At 44.1% G+C, this 19854-nt stretch overlaps 1 long non-coding RNA gene across 1 annotated transcript in view; it reads left to right on the forward strand.

The window, feature by feature from the left end:
• Nucleotides 1-17970, forward strand: part of LOC112133731 (uncharacterized) — a 42248-nt gene extending 24278 nt beyond the window's left edge. The window contains exon 3 of the long non-coding RNA XR_002915336.3: nt 12296-17970. This is a non-coding gene — a long non-coding RNA (uncharacterized LOC112133731). The remainder of the gene's footprint in view (nt 1-12295) is intronic.
• Nucleotides 17971-19854: the final 1884 nt, after the last annotated feature.

Below are 19854 nucleotides of genomic sequence, written 5' to 3' on the forward strand. Positions count from 1 at the left end.
GATTTTACATACAGGGTTCAGCATTATACAATTTACACATTTAAAAGATTTACATGTTTAAAAAAACTAGACTAGGCTGGGTGCAGTGGCTCACGCCTATAATCCCAGCACTTTGGGAGGCCGAGGCAGGCGGATCACTTGAGTTCAGGAGTTCGAGACCAGCCTGGCCAACATGGGGAAACCTCATCTCTACTAAAAATACAAAAATTAGCCGGGTGTGGTGCTGCACGCCTATAGTCCCAGCTAGTTGGGAGGCTGAGACAGGAGAATTGCTTGACCCGGGAGGCAGAGGTTGCAGTGAGCCAAGATCACACCACTGCATTCTAGCCTGGGAGACAGAGTGAGACTCTGTCTCAATAAATGAATGAATGAATGAATGAATAAGTAAATGAATAAATTTGACTAAAAGGTTGGAGAGTGGGTTGAGAGGATAAGTCTGGAGGCAGGAAAAACTGGGAATGTATTCACCAATCTTATGAAGAGATGAAGGCGTACCCAAGAGAAGTGAAACCATATGTCCACACAAACACAGCAAGAATTGCTATAGGCTGAACGTGTGTGTCTCCCCAATTCCTATGTTGAAATCCTCACCCCCAAGGCGATGGCATTTGGAGGCAGGGCCTTCGTGAGGTGACTGGGTCATAAGAATGGAGCCCTCATGAATGGGATTACTGCCTTATAAAAGAGGACCCAGAGCGTTCATTGGCCCCTTCTGTCATATGAGGACATAGTGAGAAGGTGCCCTCATGGACCAGGAAACAGGCCCTCAGCATACACCAAATCTGCTGGTACCTTTTCTTGAACCTGCAGCCTCCAGAACGGTGAGAAATAAATTTCTGTTGTTTGTAAGCCACCCAGCTGTGGTATTTTCCTATAGCAGCCTAAACAGATTAAGACAGGAATGTGCATAGCCACACTATTCATAATCCCCCCAAAGTGGACACAACCCTGATGTTCATGGGCAAACAAAAGCATACTGTTATTTACCCGTCAATGGATAAACAAAAGCACTATATCCATACAAGAGGATATTGTCCAGCCATAAGAAGGAATAAAGTGATGATATTGATGTGTGCTACAACGTGGAAACTTTTCAACAAACTTGAAAACATGCTGATTGAAAGAAGCCAGTGACAAAAGACCACATATTGTTGGATTCCATTTATATTAAATGTCCAGAACAGAGACACCTATAGAGATGAAAAGGAGATTTATGGTTGCCAGGGAGAGGGGAAGGGGAGATAAGGAGTGGCTGCTCATGGATATGGGGCTTCTTTTGGGGTGATGGCATGTTTTGGAATAAGATAGCAGTGATGGTTGTACAACTTTGTGAATACACTAAAAACTACTGAACTGTGTGCTTTAAAAGGATGAATATTATGGCAGTGAATTATATCTCAATTTTTTTAAATGTAAAAAGAAGACCAAGCATCACAGCTCATCTGTAGTCTGTGCTTTGGGAGGCCAAGGCGGTAGGATTATTTGAGGCCAGGAGTTCAAAAATTAGTCAGACCAACGCAGACCCCACCTCTACAACAAATTTAAAAAATAGCTGGGCATGGTGGAGCATGCCTGTAGTCCCAGCTCGTCAGGAGGCTGAAGCGGGAGGACTTCTTGAGCCCAGGAGTGCAAGGCTGCAGTGAGCTATGATGGCACCACTGCACTCCAGCCTGGGCAACACAGCAAGATCCTCTCTTAAAAAAATAAAAAGTAAAAAGAAGAGAGGGAAAGAGAGAAAAAGATGATGGGAGCTGGGACAAAGATAGTCGTGGGGATGGATGAAGCAGGTTCTAGAACTTATAGAAAAAAAAAGGAATAGAGTGTGCCAACAGCTTAGATATAGAGTGTGAGAGAGAAGAGTGGAGGCTGGTTCTCAGGCTCCAGACGCATAAGCCTGTGTGGAGCGTAGCGTCGCTGAGCAAGACAGGTGTGGAGGATGAGAAGCGGGGCCACAAGATGGGAAGGGAATCTGTGTGGAGACGGTGCCCTAAACATGCTGCCTTGAGGAGGGACCTCCGCATGGGGTGGCCAGGCACAGCCAGGTGAGTGGAACAAAGCCACAGTGAGGGGAATCCTCAGGCCACCCTCCTGTCTGCTCCCCTGTGTGCTGGGCTCTGCAGCTCCCTCCATCCCGGCTCGTTTCTTGCCTTCTTTACAGGGATGCTATCTCCTCTAGCAAGCATGCCTTCCCCACCTTCCCCACCCCAGGCTGGGCCCTGGGCTCATCTTTATCTTTGGGATGGCTACGTGGGATTGAAAGTGAGTGCCTCCCAGTCTGTGTGCCCTTCTAGGACAGGGATCTATTTGGTTTTTGTTTGTTTGTTTGTTCGTTTTCAACTTCATAACCAGACCAAGTTCTGGTACATGGCAGGTATACGAGACATGGTTACTGAACTGGACTAACATTTTATTTAGAGTTGGTCCATTCTCTTAATTACCTATCTGACCCGCATTCTTAGGCTACGATGGCCAAAACCCCATGTGGCATTCCAGGTGTGGACCTGCCACAAGGCAATTGTGTGCGGGAGAGATTGCAGCGTGGGGTTAACTGGGCTGGTTCCCAGTCTTGGTTCTGCCCTGAGCTCGTTGTTTCTCTTCAGCCGGGTGAACATAAATATCTCTAGGACTTCGTTAATCCCCTGTAAAGTAAGGCCTGTGCCCTAGATGTCCCTGGAGACTGTGCCATCTGGTGGAACTTCCTGTAACGATAGAGATGTTCTGTCTGTGCCGTCCAACATGGGAGCCACGCAGGACACATGGTGACTGAGCACTGGGACCGTATGCCGCGTGGCCAAGAGCAGCTCAGCTCTAAAGTCTCCTCCAGCTTTATGATGTCACTTCCTGTATTTTCTCTACACATTCTTTCCTTCAGCCTGTTGTTTTTAAGTTTTTATGTAGGAAAGTAGAAAACTCAGAATATGTTTCATCAGGTTTTTGTTTGGCGAAGTGTCAACATGTTTATAACAGTGTTAAAGATAAAGGAAACCTTTTGGGTTATTTTGGAGAATTGAGGGCAAGACAAAAGGCTCCCTAACTGCAGGAAAAAGGGAGGGAAGTCATGAGCTCTGAGAGGGCCTGGCAGTGTCTGTGAACACATGAGATGTGCCTATCACCCCAACTCTGCCAAGGCAGCATGCAAACAGCCCCTGTTGCACCTCCACTTTCTGCCTGGAGGCCCAAGCAACTGAAGGCTGTCGCGTCAGCCCAGATGCTGGGAAATGCCAATTTGGAACCCCAGGACTTACTGCCAAACCTATGGGCCCATCCCCCGTACATGTAAAAGTACACCCACCCCATCATGGACATGCTATTTATAGGAGTGTTTCTCAACTGGGGGCAATTTTGCCACCTGGGGACATTTGGTTGTCACAAATGAGGGAGGGGGTGCTAGTGTCATCTAGTGGGCGGAGGCCAGGGGTGCTGCTAAACCTCCCACAGCCCACAAGACAGCCCTCACAACGGAATTATCCAGCTGCCCCAAACCTCAGTAGTGCTGAGGTTGTGATACCCTGATTTATGGCAACGTTCCCTCTGAAAATACAAAGCTCTATTACTTGGATCCCTGGAGCAGAAGTAACTTTTTAATAAACAAAATGGCTTATTTTCAGACAATTTCATCATCTGGTTCTCTTTATTAACTATGAATAAGGCCAGCAGTTCTTTTTGTTTCCTGTTATTTACATCATATACAATTTATTAATATCTCAGTTAGGTAGAGTGCAAATGACATAACCAATTAAGTGAAAAAAAGAATTATCACAACATTTTAAAAATTGTATTGATCAATGGAAACACTCAATCTTATATGAGAGGCATATTTTTCTACTTTGTTCTTGCATAATTTCGACTTTCTTTTCCTACTTTCATAGGAAAAATATATATGCATATATTTGTATACATTTTAAATGGGCTATACTTTGTAATTACAACTAGGCTGTAAAAATGCTAGTATTTATAAATGCAGTTAGATAATATTTATCAGACAATATCATCAAGTATTTAATATTTAGATTCAAGAGCTTCATACATATTAATTAGCTATGAGCAGTCTTGCAAGATGATATTTTCTGGTTTCATTGAGGGAAACCAAGATGTAATAAGGGATAAGCGGTTCCCTCAAGGCTGTAAGAAGGAGCAAGTTCCAAATATTCCTATATTTCTATTGCTTGGGTCTCTGTATACAAATAAGCAAATAATTACTTTTTAGTTTTAATAGCTCAACTTTTTATTCACTGTTTTTTAAAACTGAGCTTCATTGAGGTATAATAACATTAAAATTAAAAGATACAGTTTAATGGGTTATGACTATTGTTTTTAAACTTGTTTACAGCAAAATTTGTTAAATGTACAATAAAAATAGATTTCGGAGGCACAGTTTGACTACACAGCATCTTAGTACATGGCAAAGACCACAGTTGTTCAGTAAGTCAATAAAATCTCAATAATTTTGTCACATTGGGAGAAAGTCCAGTGTGACTAAATAGGAAGAATTTTGAATTGAGAATGTCTGTAGTTTTGTTATGAATTAGGAGTTAGGGTATCCTGCTATGAAGTCACAGTACAACTGACTTTGCTTTTGAATCTCGATGTCTTCATCCGGACGGGGATGGAGACTAAAAGAGGATTAGACTAAAAGATCTCTCGGGTTCCTTGCAGCCCACATGTGCTGTGGCTTCCAGTCCATGCTTTCAGAACAGTCACCCCGGCCACTCCCTCCTGGAATTCCTCCTCCCCTCCCGTCCCTCCACACCCTGCTGCTTTCTCCTCCTCCTGCTGCTCTTCCTTGACCTCCTGCCCAGCCTCTTCTGAAATGTGGGAACAATGCAGGCTTTACCCCGGCCCTCTGATCCTGGCACTGCCCGCTCTTCATGGCGGTAGCCTCCTGCCTGCTGGTAATGCCCAAGTCTGTGTCTCCGCCCCAGCTTCCCCTCCCATGGCCCCAGGAAAACATCAGACGGCCTCAGGATATTTGTCCAGCAGTGTCCCCAGGCACGTCCGACTCCCCACGCCCAGACTCTCTCCTTCTCCCTCCCACCCCACATACTGCTTCTCTCCCCGTTTTCCTTGTTTAGGTGAAAAGCACCAGCACTCATTTCAATCTCAGAATCACTCCCGGGGGTGTGTTCTTCCTGCCACATGGAATCTTTATACTAGAGATGAAACAACTAGGCTTAGGGAAGTGGAGGAGCATGTCTAAGCCACACAGCCTGCCAGTGGTGGAGACCGGATTTAAAATCAGGGGTGTCTGACTCCAAGGCTAGGGCCTTGGACCACTGCCCTACACTCCAGCATGTGCCCCAGCCGGGGACCCCGGGCGCTGTCCTCAATGCCTCCCCCTCACCACTCACCGCCGCCCCATTGCCAGGACCCGAGACTCACAGGGCTCTCAGGTCAGCTCCCCTGAGGACCTCTACCCCTGGCTCCGTTCACCCACCCTCATCCTCCCCTGGATACATCCATCTCCTAATCAGTCTCCTGTCTTCCTCTCTTGAAGCCACACTTTAAGTTGAGAAAAGGTGCTGTTCCTACAACACAGATCAAGCCACCTCCCTTGCTTGAAACACTCCAGTGGCAGTCCACAGCTTCTGGGACAAGAGGCAGCCTTTTACTTGGCAGCAGCCTCTCCATCTTCGTCTCCAGACTTACAGTCCGATCTCATTATTTCTGGATCCCATACCTGCAAATTCACCTCTTCACTAAAATGTATTTGTAAACCAAATCAATACTTGTGGCTTCACAGTGATTCACAGACTTGTACAGAGCAGGGAAAAAATCTGAGTAGTCCAAGGCACCTGTTCCCAGCTGAGGTGAAGCAAGGTGACCCCTCTGCCTTCTTGTCCTAGCTCACACTATAAACAAGTGGTCCTTCCTGCTGTCTATCCAGAGCCATGCTTTTGCATTTTTGTACTTTTGTTGGTGATTTTGCTGTTTAAAATGCCCCCAGGCATGGTGCTGAAGTGCTGTCTACCGTCTCTGAGTGCAGGAGGCTGCGATCTGCCTGTGGAGACAATACCTGTGCCGGATGAGCTGCCTTCAGCGTGAGTTGCAGTGCTGTTGGCAGTAAGTTCAGCCAGGTACATCGAGGCCAAGGAAGAGGAAATTCACTTCTGCAGGCCCTTCTAGAAAATGCTTCTATAGTAGGTTGTGAAACTACAGAAAAGAAAGAAAAGCAGCTAAATTTGTGGATTCGTGAGATGATGTCTGATACAGTTTGGATGTTTGTCCCATCCAAGTCTCATGTTGAAATGTGATCCCCAGTGTGAGAGATGGGGCCTGGTGGGCGGTGTTTGGGTCATGGAATCTGGTCCCTCATGAATGGCTTGGAGTCATCCTTGCAGTAATGAATGAGTTCTCGCTCTTCTGAGTTCCCATGAGAACTGATTGTTAAAAAGAGCCTGGCATCTCCTCCTCTCTCTCTTGCTTCCTCTCTCACCATGTGACTTGCCGGCTCCCCTGCGCCTTCTGCCATGAGCGGAAGCAGCCTGAACCCCTTAGCAGAAGCAGATGCTGGCACCATGCTTCCTGTACAGCCTGCAGAACCAAGAGCCAAATAAACGTTTCTTTATAAATTACCCAGCCTAGGTGTTCCTTTATTGCAATGCAAAGACTGACAATAAATGATTTTTTTTTTTCAAAAAGTGTGGTAGCAATATTGTTGTGAGTCTGAAAGCCAAAGAAGTTTACAGTAAGGAAAATGTCAAGCCCTTCTCAGCTAGTGCTGACTGGCTCCCATGTTCCATAAGCTGATACAGTGTGAAAAAGGTTAAACCTGCAGGGCAGGCGAGGCGGATTCTGCAGATCAGGAGGCTGTGCGAGAATTGTAAAAACACCCGCTGAGTGCTATACAAGAAAAGAGTTATGTGGAAGGGCAGGTTCTCAATGCTGATGAGACCTGCGTGTTCTACTAGGATGTTGATAAACAAACCTATGTAACACAAATGGTGTTTTAGCTGATGAAAACATTGTGACCAGATGCTCACAGAACCCAACCCATGCTTTCTCCAGGAGAAATAGCTCAGTATTTGCTAGTTCAGGGTCTGAAGCACGTTCGTAGAACATAACTACCTCCAATCACAAGAATTGGCTGTGCTTCCCACTATCCTTACCCCGGGAGCTCCAGTCCCATTGAACTCTCTGTAGTTGCCTGAAGATGCTTTTCCTGGGGTGCCCTCTCCTCTCCATCTAGTCACCCAGATCCATCCTTTAAGCCTCAGCCCCAGTGATGCCCAGGAAGTCTCTCTGGACCCTCCCCTAGGGCAGCTGAGAATCTTTTCTTCAGCACCAGGTGACATGCCCTGCACACACCTCTGACTCAGCGCGCATCACAGCAGCGAGATCGGTCACACACTCCTCCGCCTCCCCCACCAGCTGCTTCAAGGCAAGGCTTTCTCCTTCCTTCCTTCCTTCCTTGTTTCCCTCCCTTCCTTCCTCCCCTCCCCTCCCCTCCCCTCCCCTCCTTCCTTCCTTCCCTCCCTCCCTGCCTCCCTCCCTCCCCTCCCTCCCTTCCCCTCCCTCCCTCCCTCCCTCCCTCCCTTCCTCCCTCCCTCCCTTCCTTCCTTCCTTCCCCCCCCACATATGTATGCATATTAGTATATGTGTATGCATATAGACATGTTTGGGGAGGTGGTGAAAAACAGTACTTCAAGATATTTCTTATGTTGCACTTTTATTTCTAAATTAACCTACAGTATCATGCCTATTTAATTGATTTGATGTTGTATTCTGGAATTTAGCACAGAGCCTGGCCCAAAGAAAGGACAATAAATATTTGCTGAAAAAAAGCAAAAAGCTTAACAATTCTATTCATTTTACTTAACTGAAGTTCCTTGTGTCATGAATTTTTAATAAATAGTTTAAAATTAACATGTTAAGAGCATCTTCCCTTAAATATTTTAAGTAATTCCTCTACCCCCCACTTTTTAATTTGAGCTATATCTATAATAAAATTTTGTTGAGCAAAATAAACTCCAGCTTAATCCAAATTGAATAATTAAAAATGTGGAAGAAGTGGTCTGAATTAATGAGTTTTCTCAGTGTAATTCCAGAATATTGAGCCAGAGGAGATCTTAATTTACATGTGTGTTAATTAGGCTCTTCCAGGCTAGCCTAGGAGATAGGAGGGAAAGAACAGAGAGAGCCTCAGCAGGCTGCTGGGGCCTGAAAGGAAGGTCATTCACAGGCAGCCCGGGCGTGGTTTCAACAGCAACTCTAAGATGCAACACCAGCTGCCTCCGCTGAGCTGGCAGTTGCTGCTCCAGGAGCTGGGGCTGCTGTCACAGAGCCCTGGCCACCTCAGCCCCTGCTTGGCCATGGTTTGTCCTGACTCGTTACTTCTACCACTGCTTTCTCTGCCTGCCATCTGCTTCTGTCCAGACTAGCGAGTGCTGAGGGTCTCTACAGTTTCAAATTCAAATCCCCCTGCAAAAAAAAGCATCCGATTGCTTCAGATAGTCACTCTCCTTCCTGCTGGACTGAGATCTTGCATCAATTTCTCTCCTGAGATAAAGGCCTCCCTCTAAATGAGCTTCCCTTCAGCCCAACATCTTCTCCCTGGGCCCGGACAGTGAGAAGACACAATCCACTTTCTCAGGAGACCTGCGGGCACGGGACACGCTCAAGTTATACCACTGGGAGCTCCTTTCTGAGTCAACAGAAGCAGAAACTGATGCTTGAGAAGTTAGGAGGTCCTTCCTTCCTAGGAGGGTGCCCTTCAAAGCCCCGTTGTTATCTAGGTCTCTGAAGCACATCACTGCCCCAGTATTGAGAAGTCTTGTCTCTTTAGCTTGTATTTTTTAAAATCTGCTTCAAATGTTTGGGTTAAGCCTGCAAAGTCTGGATGAACAGCCACACCTGGTTTATGGGATGTTTACACACGTTTCTTTTATCAGAATTATTTATGGCTAAAATTTAAGGTTGCCTGATATCACTGGAACACTGAAATGTGGGCCCACAATACAGTATTTATTTTCATTTTTTTCATTAATCTAAATAAATGAGTTGTTGCTTTAAAAATAAATATGTAACACTATAAGAGAAACTGGTATGAAGCTTACCGGAAGCCACCATTACTTAAAAGCTATTAGTATTGTTTTATCTTAGAATTTCAAAGCAAGGTAATATGTAACATGGCATTTACTCAATTAATATTTATTGAGAACCAACTATATTCCAGGCACTGTTTTAAGTGCTGGGAATACAATAGTGACCAAGACAAACATATTCCTGCTTTCATGAAAGTTAAATAGTATGTGTTCAATCAACCTGTTTCCCCATTTTTTAGAACAATGAAGAGCAGGGAAGGGGTGCAATGAGGGTCAAAAGTAAGTCCTAGAGTCCTGCCCCAAAGTTTTCCAATTACAGTATAAAGGAACAAGCTTATGCCACCAAATTCGCAATTTGAACATTGAAAACGGCAATTACCTAACTTTAAGCAAGCTGTGAGTCACTGCTTTCTGATATTTTGTAATCTTGCTATCATCTATGAAACATCATAATTATAATAATAAAAATCGGAAACAGAGAAGGGGAGCATTCTGACATCCAATTAAAAATTAACACTAAGTAAGTCAAACTCCCCACAGTTTTAGATATGAAAATTGAAAATCTGATCTAAAATTTATATGAGGTGAGAAGGACCAAGAAAAGCCAAGGCATTCTTAAGAAGAAAGAACTAAATAAAAGAAATTCACTTACAGATGTAAAGACTTAATATAAAGCTACAAGAATTAAAGGAGTGATGTTGAAACAAGAATAGAAAACAGACCAATGGAAAAGAACAGAACCTAAAAGCAGACCCACACATGTGTGGACACATATCTGTGACAAAGGAAATACTATAGATTAGTGATTAAAAATATATTTAAGAAATTAATCCTGGTAGATCAATTAGATAGCCATATGCAAAAAGAAAATCTTGAAACATATCCTAAACTACCCACAAAAATCAATTTCAGAAGGAATGTAGCTTTAAACAGCCCGGGCAACATAGCAAGACCCCATTCTCTACAAAAAAATACAAAAAAATTAGCTGAGTATGGTGGCGCACGCTTGTAGTCCCAGCTACTTGGGAGCCTGGGTGAGAGGATCGCTTGAGCTCGAGAGGTTGAGGTGAGCTATGATCATGCCAGTGCACTCCAGCCTGGGTGACAGAGTAAGGCCCTGTCTCTAACGATAGATAGATAGATAGATAGATAGATAGATACATACATACATACATACATACATACATAAAGAAATTTCTTTTAAAGAAAGAAGGCCGGGCATGGTGGCTCATGCCTGTAATCTCAGCATTTTGGGAGGCCCAAGTGGGAAGATTGCTTGAGCTCGGGAGTTCAAGACCAGCCTGGGCAACATAGTGAGACCTCATCTCTAAAAGAAAAAAAAAAGAAGAAACAAGATTTAGTGTTCCATAAATGAGTTGAGTGACTATAGAAAACAATAATCTACTGTATCTTTCAAAACAGCTTCAACTTCGAGAATAATTTGAATGTTTTCAGCATAAAGAAAAGAAAAATGTTTAAGGTGAGGATATCCCAATTACCCTGATTTGATTATTATACATTATATGAATGTACCAGAATATCACATTACCCCCAAAATATGTACACCTACTATGTATCAATAAAAACCTGACTATATAAAACCTAATTAATAGAAGGATTATCTTTACTGCTTCTCCATTTGACAATCCAATTTTGTCAAAATTTGGGGAAGCAGAAAAAAATAAATGGTGCCCGATGGTGGATTACTGCAACTTTAATGCTGTGGTTCCATGCATAAAGAGCCCCATACGCGGGGCCAAAATTCAGACTTGAGCATGTTCTTTGAATAGTTTCTTAAGAAGCTACAATTAGCTGGGCATGGTGGTGGCCCGTGCCTGTAGTCCCAGCTACTTGAGAGGCTGAGGCAGGAGATTCGCTTGAACCCAGGAGGTGGAGGTTGCAGTGAGCGGAGATCATGCCACTGTACTCCAGCCTGGGTGACAGAGTGAGACTCCTCTCAAAAAAAAAAGTTACCCCTAGGTGTGAATTTTGGCACAAAGGAGTGACAAACTTATAGTTAAAATCTCAATAACTTCAGTGTGGTGTAAATGTGGTTTATAGGCTATGTTTGTGATTGCTAAAAATAATTCTAGCTTACCTCAAAATCCTTCTCTTTCCCCAAATTAAGTGTCTGGCCAGCTGTCATAAATTACATACTCAGTTTGGTTGTTTTGAAGGTTACATGTTCAAGAGTGTGAAAATAAGATGTTCTTTCTAAAGGCTACTGTGCTTGGTCTGTAAATGAACCTGTTAAATGCTGTATTTGCTCCAACAGCTTACTACAGAATGCTACTTAATACAATATCATACTTATTACAATTTTTACTATAGGAGTGTAATACATAAAATTAATCTCTATTGTAGTGGGCCCATGTTTCGTCTTTCACCATCCTTTAAACTGCTGTGAATTTTTTTGTCATGACTTGAAAGCAAGGATAGAGAAACACTTTAGAGATATCTGGGTTTTTTTTCCCATTCCAGAACTTGTGAGTAAAATCATATTTGCTTGATATTTATAGTCATGAACTCCTAAGCTGGCAGCTACAACCAAGAACCAGAAAATGGTGCATTCTGCTAATAAACTATAAGAAGTAAGGAAAATAAGGCAAAATATTTCATTTGGATGGTTTCTATAAACAAAGGACTATAATTCTTGTACATTATTTTTCCTTTTTGCTGTTTCTTTGAGCAGTCTTATGTGCCACACAATTATCTAAGGTATTTGTTTTCTATAAGAATTGTTTTAAAAGTATCTTGTTACCAATGTAGGATGATTTTTAAAAGCCTGAGTACTGATCTAAGATGCAATTGTATGAACTCTACTCTGGAGGGAGGGGAGGGTGTCCGTGGAAATTGTAAGACTTTTATTTTTGTGTGTCATCAAATATAGGTAAAAAAAATTGCGCAATTCTGCTGTTTAAACAGGAACTATTGGCCTCCTTGGCCCTAAATGGAGGGGCTGATATTTCAAGTTGATTATTTTATTGTAAATTAATCCAACCTAATTTTTTTTAATTTGGTTGAATGTTTTTCATGTTAAATGATGTTTAAAAAATAAAAACTGGAAGTTCCTGGCAAAAAGAAAAGCCCCATATGCAATATTCAGTATTTTTAAAATAATTGGCACCACCCAGTCAATGACTGGTATTTTACTATTACAGATTTGGCTACTGTGTTCTATTGATTGTCTCCTTCAACAACCTTTCCGCACAGTTTGCCTTCACCTCTAACGGGTCACAATTTACCTTTTCTAGGCTACCCATGGGGACCTCAACAGCTTTGCCATTGCACACTGTCTTTGCAGACAAGATCTTAATCACATCCAACTTTCTGCAGTTGCGCAGGGTACCTCAGACCCACATCCCAGATGACATTGCTCAGAAGCTCGCAGCTGGAGATGATATCACCTTAGACAACATCACCCTAGCCCAAGACATCGCTATTAGAGATACATCACCTGGACACTAAAGCCTCCACCCCGGTGACACCCATGCAATGCCTCTCTCAAGTGCTGACAAAATGGACATGGACATTTGTTGCTTTTCTTCTTTTGAATTAGGAACTCTATTGTGTTTCCTGAATGTACTGTCTGCTTGGCCCATGATCCTGGTATGTTCCTTGCTGTCTGCCAAAACATGCACCCTCCCCTCCACACCTAAAGGAAAATCTGGTAGAAGCTACTACTCTCAATGCCATTCTAAAATTGACAAAGAGTATTATTTTCCCCAAGAGGCAGCTGCTGCAGGCCAGTGAATCCTTTGGACCCTGGGGAGAGGGTCATACACTCCCTAGTGACTTCTACTCCACCTTTCAGCTTTCCACCAGGACCTCCTGCCGTGTCCCCAACTGTAACCACCCCATCCCCTTGGTTACACACAAATATCACCAATCTTTACATGTACTGTACTGACTTCTCAGATCATACCCTCCAACAAGATAACTGCAGGACTTGCCACCATGACCTGAGAAATACACCAAGATATTATTGTCCAATTTTTTTGAGATATATATATATATCTCATACTTTTAACATACTTTGCAATCCACCAAGATATTGGTAGAGACCCTGGAAATTTCGAATCTATTTCCCCTGCTAATGCCATATGAATGGGAAACTTAGATACAGGCTGGCCTACAAGGACTCCTTATACTTCGATTTTTGTTCCTCCTTTCAACTCTCATAAAAAATATTTTCTATACTATTTAGGGCAAATAATGGCCTTCTTTCTAAGTCTCATCCATCATTGCTGCAAAGGTGCCTTAGTTTGATGTTAAAGTGTCACAGGGCCAATGTATTGACCATCTTTCTGGCGTCTATAAAGTCGATGTTTTAACATCTGTCCTACATGCATACACCAAACATTCCTTGATCTGGAAAACCCAACAATATGCTTTGCTTCAGCCTCAGGCCTCCCTTGTTGCCTCCTCTGTGCCACCCCCCAATTCCTCGGGAGTCCTCCTCCTCCCAGGGGTGCACTTTTCAAATACAAACCAACCAATCCAGAGCCCACACCCCAACCACCTCCTTTATTGGTCTCTCACATGCTGGGCCACTATCCACTTTCCCTAATCACCCAAAGTCAGGTACCAGACAACTAGGGACAGCCCCTATACCCCAGAGCCTGCTGAAATTAGCAAACTGGCCAATCCTGAGCCTGTTTACTTTGCCTTCCTGCTTCTTCCCATGGAAACCACAAAAAAAGGCTGTTGTCCACAGCCCCCCTCTCGCTCTGCCTCCTGCTTCCCTGTACAGCCCTGTGGTGTGGTGCACACTTTCCTCTTGGGAACTATGTGAAACTATCTCCTAATCCTCTCTGTTGGCCTTAGTATACCTCAAATTTTTTGTATTGATACACTTTTTTTGGTGGGTTTTTGCTTGTTTGTTTTTTGTTTTTGAGACGGAGTTTCACTCTTGTCTCCCAGGCTGGAGTGCAGTGGTACGATCTTGGCTCACTGCAACCTCTGCCTCCCAGGTTCAAGTGATTCTCCTGCCTCAGCCTCCCGAGTAGCTGGGATTACAGGCGCGCACCACCACGCCTGGCTAATTTTTGTGTTTTTAGTAGAGATGGGGTTTCACCATGTTGGCCAGGCTGGTCTCGAACTCGTGACCTCAAGTGATCTGCCCGCCTCGGCCTCCCAAAGTACTGGGATTACAGGCGGGAGCCACCATGCCTAGCTGACACACTGTTTTCTTTTAAACAGCTGGGAAACCTCTTATCCTCATCACCGGTGCCAGGTCCAGCTTCAGGAGGGCAGGCTCACCTGCTTTACTTCCAGATCCCCACGTGCAGCATGGAGCCTCCCTCTGACCTGTTTGTTGGACTTGTTTCAAAAAGGCGGCCATGGTTTCTTTTTTTCCTTCCTCAGCCCTGATTAATTTCAACAGAAGAAAACGTATCCCCTCTAGTTTGTAATGGAATCCAAGCTTAATTAGCCATTCATGGTGCTAAACTGTCCTGCACTGGATGACCCAATCGCTTCTGATTTTCCAAGCTTGGCTCTCAGACCATCCTGATGGAGGAAACACTAGCAGTCTGCCCAATCTGAATGCAAATCCAGAATAATCTTTTCTTTTGTTGTTACACAGGAGTGCAATTTTTAAACTGCTGCTGCTCTACAGCTTGCCTGACTTATGCTTTCTTCTAGGCACCCAGGGAAGTGACAGCTTCCACTCCAAAGCACAGATCCTAGTGACACTAAGTCAGGTAATAATCTCTCCAGCTGGACCTCATGCACTCACATGGACAACACACTTCTCTCCTTCAGTGATCATCATCCTTGAACCATGTTGGTGGCATGCTCTAATCGTGACTCAACGTCTGGTTGTCAATTGCTGTGTAACAAACCACCTCAACATTCAGTGGCTTGAATTGAAAGCAGTGTCTTGAAGAAATATTTGCACATTTCATGCTCATAGCAGCATTATTCACAACAGCCAACAGGCAGAAGCAACCCAATGTCCAACAACAGATGAGAGGATAACCAAAATGTGGTCCATCCATACAATGAAATATGATTCAGTCTTAACAAGGAAGGAAGTCTCGCCACGTGCTATAACATGGATGGACCTTGAGGACACTATGCTAAGTGAAGTAAGCCAGGCACAAAAGGACAAATACTGTGTGATTCCACTTTATAGGGTACCAAAGAGAATCAAACACAGAGATAGAAAGTAGATTTGGGTGGCCAGGGACTTGGGGAGAGAGGAAAGGGCAGTTATTGTTTAAAAGGTACAGAGTTTCAGTCTGTGAAGATGAAAATGTTCTGGAAACGGTTAATGGTGATTTTACGTTGTTTATGTTACCACGATTTGTAAAAGAGCAGCTGCACTGAGAGTGAGCATGCTTGTCATTGGCAGCTCTGTGAGATTTTCGGTGCCTCTTACTGGCTTGTTAAGAAGATGGCAGATTCCTCTCCCCGTCTGCTTCTTTCATTAAAAAATTCCCATTTCCATTTTGCCTTTAGGTAGAAGCTCACGTAACTCAAATGGGCAATGATGATGGCAGGATTTTCCTACCGAAAAGAGGTGTCTCAAAAGAAAAACATATTGTATTTAACATGGAGAAATGAAATCCTCCAAAGCGAGCTTTATGAACTGAATTACCCAGAACGGACTTACCTCTCTTGTCAGTATTTTTCTGCTGCCCCTTTGGGCTTCTGGTGCCTGCATAACTAAAAGAGCAGGACATCGTGCTGCTTAGTGGGCTTTGCAGTGGGAAGCGGGAACGTCTACCTGCATGAGCACGGGGCACTCTGCCCAGAGCCCGGACACATTCCCCTATGCACAGCAGTAAGGAAGAAGTCTCCAGCGCAGGTTAGGAAATAGGCCTTCAGCATGAGCTTACCACAGCTTTTTTAAGGAAAAAATTAGTGGCTTAAAATAATAGTCCACTTTTTTTTTTTTGAGATGGAGTCTCACTCCGTTTCCCACGCTGCAGTGCAGTGGTGCAATCTCGGCTCACTGCAAGCTCCGCCTCCCGGGTTCACGCCATTCTCCTGCCTCAAACTCCTGAGCAGCTGGGACTACAGGCGCCCGCCACCACACCAGACTAATTTTTTGTATTTTTAGTATAGACGGGGTTTCACCGTGTTAGCCAGGATGGTCTCGAGCTCCTGACCTCCTGATCCACCCACCTCAGCCTCCCAAAGTGCTGGGATTACAGATATTCCACTATTTTTTTTATCATAATTGTGTGGACTGACCGGATTCAGCTGGGTGATTTGCACTTGGAGTCTCTCGCCTGGGCTGCCGTCTTCTGAAGGCTGGACGTCCCACGTGTCTTCTTTACTAATACATCTGGTGCTTCCGCTGGGACAGCTGGGACAGCTGGCGGCTGCACAGACATCTCGCTCTTTCCACACAGGCTCCGCATATGCTTAGTTTGAGCTTGGTGATTTTAAAGTAGTTGAACTTAGATGGCAGCTGGCTTCCCTCAGAGTAAATATGCCAAGATACCCAGGTGGAAGCTGTAAGGTTTCTAATGACCTAGTCTCGGATTTCACACCAAGACGGCTTCTGTCATATTCTGTTGGTCAAAAATAAGCCACATGGTGGGGCATGATAGCACACACCTGTAACGCCAACACTTTGGGAGGCCAAGACGGGTGGATCACTTGAGCCCAGGAGTTCGAGACCAGCCCAGGCAACATGGTGAAACCCCGTCTCTACAAAAGAATACAAAAATTAGCCAGGCCTGGTGGCACACCTCTGCGGTGTCAGCTACTTGGGAGGCTGCGGTGGGAGAATCTCCTGAGCCCAGGGAAGTTGAGGTTTCAGTGAGCCATGATCATGCCACTGCACTCCAGTCTGGGTGACAGCGTGAGAACCTGTCTCAAAAATATAAAAGCCACAGGTCAACCCAGATTCAAGGGGATAGGATTACACAAAGTCACAGATTCAGGAAGGTATAATTTATTGGGGAACCGTCTTTGGAGACTAGCTACCACAATCTGTCACCATCTTTTATATAAGATGATCAACATATTTCTGAGTATACTTTAGATTTCCACTATCAGTGCATTTTCTGAAACTTCCCCAGTCTTAGCACTGAAGGTCCTGCACCCCAGGAAATATCTATCAGTCTTTGTCAAACTAGGATGGTTGGTCACCCTACTTTTAGACTTCCTCATTTTCATGAACTCAATGTTGCATAAGGTTGATCTTCCAAAAACATGTATCTGCCTTAAAATTGTGATTTCCATCCTGATGAGGTCTCCTCATATTCCTCTGTCTTTCTGGTTTGTAGAGGATCCACTTGACTTCAGAGCTGTAGAAATCCAGTAATATGACAGTGATGATGCATTCTTTTATTGGCCCACAGTTATTATTTTAATCCAAGATACAGCTGAACACCATATCTTAGATTTAAAATCTCATACAATAAGCCTTAAAATGTAACTAATATAAATCTGGGAGTTCATATGACCCTGTCTTGGTGGGAGTGACATATTCAAAAAACCAACAATTTGACAAAAAAATATAATCTAAAAGCAATTCAAGTTGCATTTGGACTATGAACACCAATACACTATTAGTATTAATATATACATGCTTGTTACCTTATTACAATAGCATAAAATGTCACAAAATAGAAAGCGTTCTGGGTAGACAGGAGTCCTGCTGAGTAGCTCTGTGCCCTGGGTGGGGGTTATGAGGAAGGGTTCCCAGGTCTGCTTCCTCCACCCTGAGGTCACCGTTAAAGTTGGAAGATGACTTAAAAATCAGACAGCATCAATCTCCTTCAATAGTTTTCTACGGGGTATGTGTTCAGTAAATTCTGGGTCATTGAACAGTCGTGGATAAGCTTAATCTCTCTTAGCCTCAGTGTCTACTAACATAGTTCATATTCTGTTAAAGTTATGAGCATCCATATTCTAAGATTTGTATTGAATATAGATGATAGATTAAAATTTTAGTGACAAATCTTGATGATTCTGTAGGAACTTTTCCATGTGATAAATCTTCTTTTCATGCTATTTTGGCTTCAGCAGAATGGCAACATTACATTTAAAGACAGGCTTTGACACTTTGTGGGGTGTGTGTGTGGGTGTGTGTGTGTGTGTGTTTGGAGGCTCCCTCTCTGTTGCCCAGGTGATTGCAGTGATGTGATCATACTCACTGAAACCTCGAATTCCTGGGCTCAAGTGATCCTCCCATCTCAGCCTTCCAAGTAGCTGGGACTACTGGCACATGGCACCATGCCCACATCATTTTCTTATTTTTTGTAGAAACAGGGTTGGTTGCCCAGGCTGGTCTTGAACTATGTTGCTCAGGCTGCTCTTGAACTACGCTGCCCAGGCTGGTCTTGAACTCAAGTGATCCTACCAAAGAGCTGGGATTACAGGCGTGAGTCAACATGCCCAGCCCTTGTGTTTCCATTCATGCATTCTATGCTGTCCATCACAGACCCCTACTTCACCTCATCACTTTTTGCTTCAGAGCCCCATGTGTACAATGATTCATGGAGGCATATAGCCGCTCACAGGAGGGTAGGTGTAGCCAAGTAGTATGTACCTAAAGTGAGGAGAGCAATTGCATAAAGGAAGGTAAATAATGGTTTGAATGGGACAATGGGAAGGGAAAGAAAGCCAGTCATTCCTCTGAGCTTGTGGGACTTGGAAATAAATGTGGAAGAATTAGCAGGACTTGCTCCAGAGGGCTGCAAGGGAGTCAATGCACTCAGGGAGAGCCAGAAGATAGAGTAGACTTTTAGGGAGGAAGTTGGGATAAACCTTGAGAACAAAGAGGGCTTTAATTACAGTGTAAGAAAGATTTGGGAGGAGTCACTGCAGAGGAAGATTGGGAAAGGGGATGGCAGTGGAAGGACAAGCAGAATGAGGTAGTAAAGGTCTCATGGGCATGACCACTGTGAGACAGACCTGGTATTGGTCAGGACCACCTTCACGTCCATCCCTGGTCCCAAGAGCAGCTATGCTACTGGACTGAGAAGCTGCATCCTCTTCTCCAGAGATAACATAGAGCCCCCTACCACCACCCAAACTGAGAGCTGAAGATGGGCGGACGGGCTCTCCATCGGACTCTGAAGGCACTGCCAAATTAATATCCTATCCTAAGAGGACCCAATTACTGGGAGCACAGGCTTCTTCCCTAGGTCAACTAATAGTCATGACATACTGTCCTTGAGTCTTCCCTGCATCCTGCCACCCCCAGGAAACCATCCCATGACAAAAGAGCACAGTACTAGTTGAGGTCATAGATATTAGAATTAGTAGGACCTGACATCTGGCAGTTAAGGAACCCTTAATAGGTAAGTCATTAACTGTTTTAACCCTCAGTTTCCTCATCTGTAACACAATAACAGCTCATTATAACAGTACATAACCTTCTTGAGTGAGAACCTAAATTGAATTCCTTCTCCTGGTTTGGTTTGGGCAGTGTCATTTTTTTTTTTTTTTTGAGACAGAGTCTTGCTTTGTCACCCAGACTGGAGTGCACTAGCACATTCCTGGCTCACTGCAACCTCCACCTCCCGGGTTCAAACGATTCTCCTGTCTCAGCCTCCCCAGTAGTTGGGATTACAGGCGTGCACCACCATGCCTGGCTAATTTTTGTATTTTTAGTAGAGACGGGATTTCATCATGTTGGCCAGGCTGGTCTTGAACTCCTGACCTCGTGAGCTGCCTGCCTCGACCTCTTGAAGTGCTGGGATTACAGGCGTAAGCCACCGTGCCCGGCCTGGGCAGTGTCATTCTTCTAGAATATGAAGGCATTGGCTTTTCAGCCATAGACATCCAAACCCTGCACTAAGAAGCACTCTGATGTTTGACATTCAAGAAGATGGCAGCGTAGAAG

Source organism: Pongo abelii, chromosome 5 (assembly GCF_028885655.2).
Source record: "Pongo abelii isolate AG06213 chromosome 5, NHGRI_mPonAbe1-v2.0_pri, whole genome shotgun sequence".
Taxonomy (NCBI): domain Eukaryota; kingdom Metazoa; phylum Chordata; class Mammalia; order Primates; family Hominidae; genus Pongo; species Pongo abelii.